Raw genomic sequence first — 9,774 nt, 5'->3', positions numbered from 1 at the left:
CCCCCCTTGATGACTTTTTTTTTTAAGATTTTTTATTTATTTATTCATGAGAGACAGAATTAGAGAGAGAGAGAGTGAGTGAAGCAGAGGGAGAAGCAGACTCCCCCCTGAGCAGGGAGCCCGACCCGGGACTCGATCCCAGGACCCTGGGAAAATGACCTGAGCCGAAGGCAGACGCTTAACCATCTGAGCCACCCAGGCGCTGCCCCCCTTGATGACTTTCAACAGAAGGAATTCATTCTCTCACAGTCGGGAAGCCAGAAGTCCAAAGTCAAGATGTCGGCTTTGTTCCCTCCAAAGGCTCTAGGGGAGAATCCATCGCTACCCCTTCCGGCTTCTGGTGGCTCTAGGTGTTTCTTGCCCATGCCCATCTCACTTCAGTCTCCACCTCTGTCTCCCCATGCCCTTCTCCATGTGTGTCTTTTCCTCTTCTGTCTCCTGTAAGGACACTTGTCATTAGACCTAGGGCCCATCCGGGTAATCCAGGATGAGCTCTTCTCCAGATGGCTAATTTAATGACATCTGCGAAGAGCTTTTCCAATAAGGTCACATTCGTGGGTTCTAGGGATTAGGACATGGATTCACTTTTTGCTGAGTGTGGGGGAGACACAGTTCAATCCGCTAACATGCAGCTAAAAGCCGAGATAGTGGATTCATTTGGGGAGATTAGTGACTAGAAGGCCACAAGGGGGCTTTGAGGGGCTTGGTAATGTTCTGTCTTTAATCTGGCTATGGGTTACGTAGGTGTGTTCACTCTGCAAGAATTCACCAGGCTGGACAACCACGATCTGTGCACTTTTATTTATGTATATTGAGCTACAGCGATTCTTTTTTTCAAAAGAATTCATCAAAGGGGTTTGTGAAGATTGTCCACTCTTTGCCAATTTTCCCAGCCTCCTAATGAAGGGAGTTTGGGATTCTCTGAACAGACTATACCCAGCGATACATCACTGGTTCCAGACACCTCAACTTTTGTAGGATGTGGGGGCTTCAGTAGAAAGGGGGTCAATGACAGATCACACACCCCAGAAGAAACTACAGAATTTTTTTTTTTTTTTTTGGAACAGAAAAGATATGGGAGAAACAGTATCCTTGGCTCAGATCATTCCAGAACTATCATGTGGGAAGCAGAGAAGTCACACATAGTGTGAAAGCAGGAGTAGGACTGGCGGGTGGGGATTTTATGTTATGTCTCAGCATAATGAAGAGCCTCCTTCTTCTGGGGTACGCTAAGCGGAACAGTGGCTCCCAAAGAAGTCCACGTCTTAATCCCCAGAATCTGTGAATAGGTTATATCACATGGCCAAGGGGAATTAAGGATGCAGGTGGAGAGTGATGTGATTTGACAAGGACTCAATCTGTGTTACTAGCTTTGGAAAATGGAAGAAAAAGCCTAGAGCCAGGGGACATGGACAGCTTCCTGAAGCTAAGAAGGGCGAGGAAATGGATTCTCTCCTGAGGCTTCCCAGGAGGAATGGAGCTGGGCCAACACCTTGATTGTAGTCCCGTGGGACGTACTTTGGACCTCTGACCTCCAGAACTGTGAGATAATACATCGGTGTTGTTTAAACCACTAAGTTTGTGGCAACTGGTTTCAGCAGCCCCAGGAAACTGATACAAATCATGAGGTCCATCACTGAAGGTGTTCAGAGGAAGACAGGACAGTTTGCCGTGATAGTCATAAAGGGTACACAGAGCCATCCAGAGAATCTTGAAGACTCCTTATATCTTGGAGAGGAGGAGGGTGGCTCGTATTTGCATCCTTCAGCAGAGTTCGTGGTGCGCTTTTATACACATTTTATCCTTTGATCCTCTCAATAAGTTTGTGGAAATAGAGGGGCACCTGGCTGGCTCAGTTGGTAGAGCATACAACGCTTGATCTCGGGGGTCGTGAGTTCGAGCCTCACGTTGGGGGTGGAGATTACATTAAAAAAAATCTAAAAAAAAAAAAAAGTTTATGGGAATAGACCGAGTAGGAATTATTCTTATCATTTAGTGGCAAGAATGTTAAAATTCAAGGTGAGGTGGCCGGTCTGTGGTCACACAGCCAGGAAATGGCAGCAGCAAGGCTAGAACCCAGGTCTCCTGATTTACAGGTGGGTGGCTCTTTCCACTCAATGATGCTGCTTCTTCCAGAATCCAGAGGTCTCCTTTGGTGGGGAACTGAATGGGCTTGGGTCACGCTGTCCCAGAGAAGGACCTAGGGTGTCCCCTTTTAGCCTCCAGATCTAGCCCCAGTCTGGTGCTGCCCTGCCCCCACCCCAGGCAGCCCTGAGTCAATGAGCTCCTGACCAGTTTGGGGGCTTGAGCTCCTTCGTGGTGGAGCAAGGCCTGGCCCTCCTAGTGACCAACATCCTGAGATCACTGTGGCAGCAATCAGCGCAGGTGTTGACCTCTGGCCTTGCCTGGAGTTCGCTTATCTTGATCCTAAGGAATTATGGCCACACCTTTGTACGGATGGCTAACTGGGCCTAAAATCTCAGGGTGCTACATCAGGTCACAGCAAGGTGTGAGCTGGTGGGGCTGGCAGACATTCGCATCCAGGTGTGTGTGGGCGTATCTGAGTGCTCCAACCCCAAGGGGAGTGGAGTTCCATCCTCTTCTCTCTCGGGCAGGGACACGGGCTTCCGCTGAGCACGCATGTCAGACGCTCGCCTTCAGTAGCCCGCTCTGCACCCATTCCTCCCCTATTCTATGCTAAAGGAGCCACAGGGCTTTTAATGGATCATTTCCCACCCCTCTTTCTCGACCACGGCCTATACTCATCCTGTTTCAAGGGGTGGCCCCTGGTTAGCCTTAATCAATCACCAAGTCTTATTCTCCCAACTTACCACAAAGGCCTTTCTGAAGATCGTATCGGGAAGGGTGTCGGCTTTCCCACTCTAGGCAAGATGAGGTTCTACCACTTAAGTTTTACTTTTAAGATGATAAGGTTGGAGAGTTTGGGGACATCCGGGTTGCTAGAGTTTTGTGTACATGTGGACTGGAATTATCTTATTTTTTTTTAAAGATTTTATTTATTTATTCATGAGAGACAGAGAGAGAGATAGAGGGAGAAGCAGGCTCCCCAAGGAGCAGGGAGCCCGATGTGGGACTCGATCCCAGGACCCCGGGATCATGACCTGAGCTGAAGGCAGACGCCCAACCATCTGAGCCACCCAGGCGCCCAGACTGGAATTATCTTGATGTTGCCACTTTGCAGAGTTTATGCTTGCCCTGGGAGGCAACCACCTTCCCCTCTTCTTTAAGTGCCGAGCCACAGGAGTACCCCTGTGGTGTAAAACACATTCAAAGCTACTTCGATGCATCATAGATGCTTACGACTCAAAGCTCAGATACACAAAATAGCACCCAAATTGGCTAAAGAGTGTGTTCGCCTTTACAAAACCCACCAGAAAACGGTGAGGGGACATCGTGAAAAGCACAGGAGACTTGGAATCAGAGGCCTCAGAGTTTGTGAGAATTTGGGGCACGTTACTCTATTGGTGGTGGTTTACTAGTCAGTGAAGGCCATTTTGCTGAGCTGAAGAAGCATATGAATAAAGGGTCCAACAAGGTCAGGAGAAGTTAAAGGAAGACCTGATCTCAGACAAATTCTAGTGAAATATCAAAATTCCAAGGATAGGGGCACCTGGGTGGCTCAGTCGTTAAGTGTCTGCCTTTGGCTCAGGTCATGGTCCCAGGGTCCTGGGATCGAGCCCCGCATCGGGCTCCCTGCTCAGCGGGGAAGACTGCTTCTCCCTCTCCCACTCCCCCTGCTTGTGTTCCCTCTCTTGCTGTGTCTCTGTCAAATAAATAAAATCTTAAAAAAAAAAAAAAAATTCCAAGGATAAAGTCAAGATTGGCCATATAAGAAGGAAGAAGAAGAAAAAAGCTTTTTTTCTTTCTTTGAGAGAGAGAAAGAGTGGGGGTGGGGGAGGGGCAGAGGGGGAGAGAGAGAGAGACGGAGAAGTAGACTCTCTGATGAGCAAGGAGAGCAATGTGGGACTTGATTCCAGGACCTGGAGATCATGACCGGAGCCGAAGGCAGACGCCCAACCGACTGAGCCACCCAGGTGCCCCAGAAAAGAGCTTTCTGTATCAGTATCAGTTAGGCTGCTTTCCTCAGTGTGATAGGTACAGTCATCCAAACTGGACCAGAGTTAGACATGGAGGAGCCCGACGGAGGGAGGGCTCAGGCATACCCGTCAGGGCTTCTAGATTTCATGTTCTTTGGGGAAGCAACTTTAACTGCTGACAAACTGACTGCTAACATGGTGAGTGAGTACGTACGTGACATCTGGCAGGAAGGAGCAAATTCCAGACCAAACACTTTGGACCCTGAGCTAAGCCAAGCCAAACCCCAAACCCACTCTGTCAAGTTCTGGCTCCCCAAATTAATGAGACCTGAGTCCTATAAGTTGTTTCCTCCCTGACCTAAAGTCCTTCTCCTCAACTTCTGTAATGCCAACACCTGAAGGCATGTCACCAACTTTATGGATATGATTTTCATGTGAAAAAAAATGTGTGTCATGGACAGACTTGGTAACCGTAGAGATCTTGACTTTTTCTCCTCTTCAAATACCTGTAGTGTTTCCTTATTTGGCAATCTATTCTCTCAGATCTGATCTTGGAACAGTTTTGCAGATATCATTCTTCTCTTGTCTAAAATGCATCTATTTCCAGGTCTCCCTGTCACCTCTGAAGGGTCCACTGAGAACCTGGAAGTGTTTACCCACCAGAGCTAAGAAAACTGCACTTCCGAGCGTGGGGCATTCTGATTGGGTGGGGGCTGGTGGTGCAAGCAGTGAAAGAATTTACTCAAGGCAGAGCAAGAGAGAGGGAAGTTTATTGAATACGCTGCAAGGGAGCAGCGGGAGGGGCAGCAAAGCAGAGACTGTCTGCCACGAGGCGGTGGTGAGGGGCTATAGTTATAGGGTGGAGTGAGGAGTATGGGAACCTAGGGAGTTTTTCCTTTTTTGGTAATCTTAAGAACTGTGCCTGGTTGTAACTGGTCAGCTAGGGTCTGTGGCCATTTCGAGGGGGGTCGCTTAGTGATCCTGTTTGCATTCAGCTCAGTGGTCACAGTGGCCCTTTGGCCTTGCTCAAGTTTCCTTTGCTCAAGCCTGTTGCCTGAACTCAGCCTCTACCTGATGGGCAGTTTGCCCTGGCCCAGCCCAGCATGAATCTCACGAAGCAATAAAGCTTGGCTCTCACCGACCCTGTGTTTTCTATGTGTATCCTGGCTCTGTTTCTGTCCCAGGTTATATCTGGTTCTTGGCCAAGTCTGGTTTTGGTCTGGTTCCAACCCTCCTACAGCGACTTACATCCCCATGGCAGGGGGTGGGGGAGAGTTATGGTCGGACCATTTGGTGAGCATCGTCAGATGGCAGACAACAGGAATTCTGGTCATTAGTTTATTTCTTCCTTTATCACGGGGATTCTGATAGCTCCTGGGAAGCCGAGTTTTATTTTTTTGTTCATTTACCAGGATGAGCTCAAATCACTTAATAGGAAAAGTAGTTTTTTCCTCCCTGGGATGGAGAGAGGTTGTATGGTAGAGTGGCAGCAACACGAGCCAGTTAGTGTTAAGGTTCTGTGTTTTGCTTAGTGACCTGTGGGTGAAGTGAATAAAACAGGTGGTTTGTTCTCTTTCTGTGTGTGTACATTTATAAGCATTCTGCGTCCAATTCCAGTGTGTGTGTGTGTGTGTGTCTCAAAGGGGTGGTTCCCCACACCACCAAACAGTTCTTAGACACTAGCAGGGCATCCTACAATTCAAGTGAATTCTGATACCATCTACCTGGAGATAGGATCAGATCGCACAGGTAAAGAACTCAGTCCTATAAAGCTGTCCCCTCACCCCCCCCACAGTCCCCCCTTGCCACTTCAGATGCCAGTCACAAGTCCAGATTGTCACCTGTGTTTTTGACCAACAGGCTATAGATTGGAGGCACCCATGACCCCCACCTTAGATTCAATTAATTTGCTAGAGCAGCTCACAGAACTCAGAGAAACAGTTTACTTACTAGATGACTGGTTTGTTATAAAAGGATGTAACTCAGGAACAGCCTGATGGAAGAGATGCACAGGGCAAGGTATGTGGGAAGGGTGGGGAGCTTCCATGTTCTCCAAGGGCCTCTGTCCCCAAATATCCACTGGTTCACCAACCCAGCAGCTCTCTAAACCCCATCCTTTTGGCATTTTATGGAGGCTACATTAAGTAGGCATGATTAATTAAATCATTACCATTGGTGATTGAACTCAACCTGGATCCAACCCTTCTGCCCTTCCTGGAGGTTGCAGGTGAACCCAAAAGCTCCAACCCTCTAATCATAGTTGGCTCAACTAGCAAACAGCCCTCACCCTTAGGTGAGGTCCAGAAGTCACTATGAATGGAACAAAAGGCATCTTGATTGCTCTTATCACTTATGAGATTCCAATGGTTTTGGGAGCTCTGTGCCAGAAAGGGGATGAACAAATACAGTATCCGTATCTTATTATAAATCACAACATCACAAGCCTTTCCCCTGCTTGCAAATGAGAGTAACTTACCTTTCACAATGATCTGTTTATAATCTCTCTCGAGCTAGTGCTCTCTCGCTCTCTGAGTCTTTCGTTATCTGTGACCCCCTTGGCTTTACTCTTCTCCAGTATTGGCTTCATCCTTGGGCTGCAGCATAATGGCTGGATTTGTAGGCATCACAACTAGATATAGCAACACCTGAAGGGGAAAATAAGGGCCTTTTCCTTCTAGGACTCTTTCTTAGAAAGAAGGATATCTTTCCCAGAAACTTGCATCAGATTCTCTGTCATGTTTCATGGCCAGGATTGAGGCATGTGTGTCCGTTTCCAAGACATAGCCTTGACAAGGAAGATGAGATTACCATGACTAGCGAAGACGAATCTTTTGGAGTGAAAAGAATATTGGAAAATTAGCCACAGCGATCGCCATGGTTTCCTACAATAAAAAGAATCTGAGTGGCTTTGGACTTTTCGTCTGTAACACACAATGCTAGAAGCAATGGAGTAGCTCTAATTGTGAACAGAAGAAAACGAGGGTGGCATGCAAGGGTTTATAAAGGATACATTGCATATCCTTTCTAAAACGTGGTGACTTAAGAAAATACCCCTATATAATGAAGAGTTCATCAGAATAAAGAATACAGGAAAACCAAAGACATGTTGAGAACATGGTGAGTGTGGTATGCAGAATAATGTCCGCAAAGATGTCCACACCCTAACCCCTGGAACCTCTGAGCATTACATTACAATTATACAATGCTTAAGAACACTATAAGAAAAAGCCTATCAATAAGGTCCATTTCTTGGCTGCCTACCATTCCCTGGATCGAATTGTCTAGTTTTTGCTGTGTATTGTTTTAAACTGATGATCAACTGACAGAATGACTTCTTTCCCCATTACTTTCCTTTTCCGGAAAAAAAAATATATTTTTTCATATCTTTGCCTCTTTATACTCCTACATGCTTTTTGAGTGACTTAAAAATTTTTTTAAGTATGAAATATATTGCAGTCGGGGCGCCTGGGTGGCTCAGTCGTTCAGTGTCTGCCTTCGGCTCAGGTCATGATCCCAGGGTCCTGGGGTCGAGCCCCGCATTGGGCTCCCTGCTCAGTGGGGAGCCTGCTTCTCCTTCTCCCACTCCCCCTGCTTGTGTTCCCTCTCTCGCTATCTCTCTGTCAAATAAATGGATAAAATCTAAAAAAAAAAAAAGAAAGAAATATATTGCAGTGTACTAAAACCTGATACTTGGAAAAGACTGGTCTTTTTCAAGAACATCACGTGTCTCTAACTGATTCAAGTCTTTTCTAAAATTCCCAAAGACATGTCCTGTCTATTTCATATTAAGATTATTCTTTTTTTTCTTTTTAAAGATTTTATTTATTTGGGGCACCTGGGTGGCTCAGTCGGTTAAGCATCTGCCTTCGGCTCAGGTCATGATCCCAGGGTCCCGGGATCGAGCCCCGCATCGGGCTCCCTGCTCCGCGGGAAGCCTGCTTCTCCCTCTCCCACTCCCTCTGCTTGTGTTCCCTAGGGAACACAATGCCAGGCAAAAGGACTTTGCGGACGGGATTAATTTAAGGATCCTGTATGCAAAGATCATCCTGGATTATAAAGTGGGCCCAGTGTATTCTCAAAGGTCCTATCAAGAGGAGAGCAAGAGGGTAAAAAATCAGAAAGAGGCAATGTGTTGGTGAAGCAGAGGTTGGAGCAATGAACTTTAAAGATGGAGGAAGGAGCCATGAGCCAAGAAGTGTGGGCAGCCAATAGATGCTGGAAAAGGCAAGAAAATGGATTTCCCCCTAGAGCCTCCAGCAGCATTGCAGCCCTGCTCACATCTTGATCTTATCCCCACAAAACCCATTTCAGACTTATGACCTCTGCAAAATAAAGTTTTTGAAAGAGGACTCCACCAATCTCCATCTTGACCTCAAACATTCTAACTGATTAAGTTCTTCTTTCCAGCTTATCTCTTACCTCCAGCAAAAGACCCTGTGGGCAAATCATCCCGTGCTGGGAACCGAACTAACTACCCTGTTAAGCAATCAGCAACTGCCCTGAGCCAGCAGGACCCCTCCCGCAGGTGACAATGATCTACCTGATCTTTATTGCCCACCTGCGGGGACCCACCGACCTTTGTCCCGCATTTTCCTTATGTAAACCTGGAAGTATTTTCAGCACTTCGGAGGCAGTCTGAGAGACTGTTTACGGACTTCCCCGGTGTTGGTCTCACTGACATAAATTCCTGTCCTGTTTCACCACCACTGTCTCTCCGCCTTTGGATTTTGTCAGCAGTAAGTGGCCGAACCTGGTCTGTTTGGGAGCCCCGGAGCCAGGTGCTCTTGAACCCTCGGACCCCAGCTACATTCTCTTGTTTCAAGCCACTAAGTTTGTGGTCTTTTGCTACAGCCACAATCCACGAACATTTATCATTGGCCGAAATTGATTCAAGAAGAGGTAGAAAATCAGAATAGACCAGCGACCTCGTAAGAAATAGAAACTTGCCCCCTTTTTTCTTATGTTCAGACAAAATATAGCTCCTAAAAGGCATCAGCCGGTCTTCTAGATGAATGCCTTCAAACCTTCAAAGAAAAGATAATTCTATTTATTTATTTGACAAAAAGAGAGCGCGAGCACAAGCAGGGGGAGTGGGAGAGGGAGAAGCAGGCTTCCCACCGAGCAGGGAGCCCGATGCGGGGCTCGATCCCAGGATCCTGGGATCATGACCTGAGCCGAAGGCAGATGCTTAACGACTGAACCACCTAGGCGCCCCAAGAACAGATGATTCTTATGATATTTTAATACTTACAGAGTATAAAAAGAGAAAGCTTCACAACTGATTCTACAAGGTTATAAATGGTGTTGATAGCCTAAGTTGGACAAAGACAGTGAACACAGATACAAAAGAGTCTATCCTATGCACACAGATCTAAAAAATCCCAAATAAAACACTCGTAATGAATTCAGCACCATACACCAAAGATACTACGTCATAATCAAAGGAAGTTTATTCCAGGAACCAGTGATGGTTAATCATTAGGGAACCTAGGAAGAACTTACATTAAAATCCTAAAAGAAGAGGGATGCCTGGGTGGCTCAGTCAGTTAAGCATCTGCCTTCAGCTCAGGTCATGATCCTGGGGACCTGGGATCAAGTCCCGAATTGGGCTCCTTGCTCAGCGGGGAGCCTGCTTCTCCCTCTGCCTTCAGCTTCTCCTGCTTGTGCGCTCTCTCTCTGGCAAATAAATAAAATCTTAAAAAAAAGAAAAAAAATC

Source organism: Neomonachus schauinslandi, chromosome 15 (assembly GCF_002201575.2).
Source record: "Neomonachus schauinslandi chromosome 15, ASM220157v2, whole genome shotgun sequence".
In the NCBI taxonomy this organism is placed as follows: domain Eukaryota; kingdom Metazoa; phylum Chordata; class Mammalia; order Carnivora; family Phocidae; genus Neomonachus; species Neomonachus schauinslandi.
This window is presented reverse-complemented; position numbering follows the sequence as displayed.